General features: G+C 47.9%; 1 pseudogene; it reads left to right on the top strand.

Annotated features, from left to right (window-relative positions):
* Positions 1-794: 794 nt before the first annotated feature.
* On the top strand, positions 795-4,064 carry LOC110740850 (annotated as a pseudogene).
* The last annotated feature ends 275 nt before the right edge of the window (positions 4,065-4,339 follow it).

The raw sequence follows: 4,339 nt of genomic DNA, 5'->3' as shown, positions 1-4,339 counted from the left end.
CTGGAGTAGGTGTTTGTAACAAAATGATAGGTAGTTTTTCAATCCTCACCCTCCTCCCACCCTTGACCTTCAAGTGGACCCCCGTGTCTATTGCTCCTTCTTATGTTCACGTGTACTAAATGTTTAGCACCCACTTGTAAGTAAGAACATACAATATTTGGTTTTCTGTTCCTGCATTAATTTGCTTAGGATAATGGCCTCCAGCTCCATCAGGTTGCTGCAAAGGACATTATCTCATTCTTTTCTATGGTTACGTAGTATTCCATGCTACACGTGTACCACATTTTCTTTATCCAGTCCACTGCTGGTGGCTGTTTAGGTTGATTCCATGTCTTTACTATTGTGGATATAGTGCTGTGATGAACATACATGCATATGTCTTTCGGGTAGAACGATTATATTCCTTGGGTATATACCCAGTAATGGGATTGTTAGGTTGAATGGGTAGTTTTATGTTTTTTGAGAAATCTCCAAATTGCTTTCCATAGTAGCTGAACCAATTTACATTCCCACCAGTAGGGCATAAACACTTCCTTTCTTCACAACCTCACCAGTATCTGTTATTTTTTGGCTTCTTAATAATAGCCATCCTCACTGGTGTGAAATGGTGCCTCATTGTGGTTTTCATTTGCATTTCTCTAATGATTGGTGATATTGAGCATGTCTTCATATGCTTGTTGGCTGTGTGTCTTCTTTTGAGAAGCGTCTGTTCATGTCCTTTGCCTGTTTTTGTTTTTGGTTTTTTGTATTTTTAGTATAGATGAGGTTTCACCATGTTGGCCAGGCTGGTCTCAAACTTCTGACTTCAAGTGATCTGCCCCCCAAAGTGCTGGGATTACAGGCGTGAGCCATCGTGCCTGGCCCTAACTCATATTTTTAAGTGAATGTATATACAATACATTACTACATATATGAGCTAAATAAGAATATGTTTTTTAACATGTTGTTAACATAACAAATTTTTTTTTTCTTTTTTTCTCCACTGTACATGTTAGGATCTGGAAGTATTTAGACCATTAAAATAGCCTGGGTTTCTTTTGTTGTTGTGTTTTGTTTCTGGGCTATGGTTATAGATTCTAAGTGACACTACCTTTGGCAGTATCTAACCATAAAAAAAAAATACAACATTCTCCTAATTTCTGTTTCAGTTCAGTTGGCTGGCACTTGAGGGTTTCTCTAGATTTTGAGTTGTATTTGCTACCTGCTGTGTCAGTTTCTCAAAAGTCAGATAGACTCAGATTAATACAAACATTTTTATTTTTCCACTTTCTGCCAAATGTCAACATCTGCACAAATGATTGGCTAACTCACCAAAGTAGTGCTTTGTTCACCACGTGGTGTTGTAAACCACAAAGTGACTGAGGCAAATCAGCTGATTCGAGGCTTATTTTGCCAAGGTTGAGGACACGCCTGGGAAACAAAACACAAGTTACAGTTGGATCTGTGACCCATGCTTTCTACAGAGAAGGTTTGGGGAACTTCAATATTTAAAGGGGAAAAAGCAAGCAGGAGAGGAAGGGGTAAAAAAAGGAGGGAGGGTAGGCAGTGAGGCAAGCGGATGCATTCTTGTGAGGCTTTGATTAGGGCCCAGTGAATCTGCATTTTACATGTGAAAATAAAGGAGTAGGGGGAAAGTCAATTATGCGTTTGTCTCAGCTCAGTAAATCTATATTTTGCATAAGATAAAGTAAGCATGTGAAGTTACAGCCGTCTGGGAACAAAAAAAGGTTTTTTGTGTATGACTCAGTTCCCAAGTTTAACTTTTCCTTTGGCTTAGCTTGTATTCCTTAGATTGTATTTTTTTTTCACAGTGTCTTACATTTCCTCATCAGTACAGCAGAACCCACACCACCAGCCCCTGATGTTCTCTCTCCAGATGGCCTGCATTTGCCATTTCTTCCCCTTGCTCAGCCATAAAACGTTGTCCTTTTATCTCATCAGACCGGACAAACCTTCAACCCTCGTTTCCCCAGGCCTACTTCTCTCTCCCAACACTTACAGAAATGAGTCTTCTGCTCCAAAAGCTGCTCAGGATCTTCCAAATACTCACCTGTCCATTCACTGTATTGCAGGTTATTCAACCAATGAAAAACGTGACCATCTTACTATCAAAACCACATGGTTTTGGCGCTGTGGGAGGCGGGCGGGAGGCCAGGCCTGGAGCTGGCACCCTTGGAGCGATGCCTGGAGGGGTCCCCAGGCAGAGCCTGCGTGTCCACTTGGACCTGCACACCTTCTACCATATTGTGGTACCACAGCCCTCAATGTGGGGGCCACTACATTCACTGGGACCCCAAGATCTCGGCCAGCTACCCCCACAGCCGCCACAGCCCCCTAGACGGCTTGGGCTCCAGCTTCTACATGGAGCTGGGGCCCTATGGCTACTGGGACCCTAGTGTCCTGGTCCCTTCCTGGTATCCACCCGGCATGGCTGATGGTCACAGGGAACCCTCAGATGACCTGGTGCCTGCCATTCTGGACACCACCCATCAGTGCAGATCCAGGTGACCGGATCCACATCCAACCCCACATCCACATCCAACCCCACGAGGCCAGGATGACATCACTGTATGTGACAACATCAAGTATATCATTGACATGGATGACTCCCATGGTGCATTTTATCCCTGGAAGAACAGCGTGGGCAAGAGCACCCCACTCTTTTATATCTATGGCTCATACCTGACATCCCTTGAGGCCTGGACCCACCTCCTGACACCAAACAGGCCCCACTATGGGGTCTTCATAGCGCTGCTGGTGGAAGAGAGCCACACCCACATGTCCCGGCTGAGGGATTTGACAGCATGTCCACCTATTTTGTCTCCAGCAGTTTCTCCTGAGGCTCCTCCCATCAGAACTGGAAAGCTGTGAAGAACCTTTGTGATGCCAACAACCTCATGTCCATTCCCAGCGTGGGGCCTGGCTGCATTGACAGACACTAGCATCCAGGCCTGGAATGACCACAATACGGAGAACAGGGTCAATGGCAAGGACTATGACAGGGCCCTGCAGGTGGCTCCGAGAGGAGTGAGGCCCAAGAGCAGCTCCATCACCTCCTTCAATGAGTGGCCCGAGGGCACCCAGATGGAGAAGGCCGCTCCCAAGAAGACACCCCCGCCTGTATTTGGACTACCCGCCTCTTCAGCACAGCTTGTACCTGGAGCTGACCCGCCGCTGGGTGAGCACTTCATCAAAGAGAAGGTGCAGTGGCTCAGGTGAGGGGCCTGTAAACACGGGCGTGAGGTGCCGATGCCCTTGCCTCGCTGGAATGTCACCACGTGGGGCTCGGCTGGGGCTGGAGGCACTCAATCCTTCCCACGTTGGCAGCTGAGTGCTTCTAGGTGGGCCCTCAGGCCTGGGCCTGTGTAGCACAGAGCCGGTTCCTCAGGCAAGTGGTGCTGGGGTGCTGTGGGGATGGGAACCACCAAGGCTGACAGGTGACTGGACTTAGCCCAGGGCAGCTCCATGTCCTGGGAACACTTTCATAGAACCCCTTCTAGTTTTGAACTCCGCAGCAGGCCAGTGCTGTGTGGTGGCCACCTAGTCACCGCCCTTGGAAGGGTGTCAGGGTCTGGGCTCGTATGCGCCCTGCTGCCTTCTGCCAGCCTGCGTCCTCTCCTCAGGCCTCCTTCCCACATCGTCTGTCTTCTCTAAGCTAGGGAGCCATATTGAGACTTCTAAAAAGGGAACTTCTAGGTTTAAGCTCCTCCCAGTAGACTCCTGAACCCAATTATCTGGAAATCATCCTGAGCGCTCTCAGGTTCATTGAACACTTGCTCCTCAAGCACGTTCCTATGTGCCAGGTGCCAGGGAAAACTTGACCAAGGAGCGGTTCCTGTCCTGAAACTTACAGGACCCAAGCTTTCCTTATTCAGTGCAGCCTTGTAGCTAGTGCCTGGGCACAGGCGTTTTTCTTTTTGCAGTTTTACCCAGTGTTGGGAGTTCAGTTCTTTTTACTCCAAAAAATAACTCTATGTGGCTGGCCACAGTAGCTCATGCCTGTAATCCCAGCACTTTGCGAGGCTGAGGTGGAAGGATCACAAGGTCAAGAGTTCGAGACCAGCCTGGCCAACAGGCGCAACCCCATCTCTAAAAATACAAAAATTAGCCAGGCATGGTGGCGGGCGCCTGTAATCCCAGCTACTCAGAAGGCTGAGACAAGAGAATCACTTGAACCTGGGAGGCAGAGGTTGCAGTGAGCCGAGATCCTGCCATTGCACTCCAGCCTGGGCAACAAAAGCAAGACTCCGTCTCAAAAACAAAACAAAACAAAAACAAAAAACCCAAAACCTCTGTGCTCCAGAGCCTGCTTTTTCCCAGATGCATATTTAGCTCTAGG

The sequence above is a fragment of the Papio anubis genome, chromosome 10 (genome assembly GCF_008728515.1).
Source record: "Papio anubis isolate 15944 chromosome 10, Panubis1.0, whole genome shotgun sequence".
NCBI lineage: Eukaryota > Metazoa > Chordata > Mammalia > Primates > Cercopithecidae > Papio > Papio anubis.
Note: the sequence above shows the minus strand (reverse complement) of the source record. Positions and strands in the feature narration are given on the sequence as shown.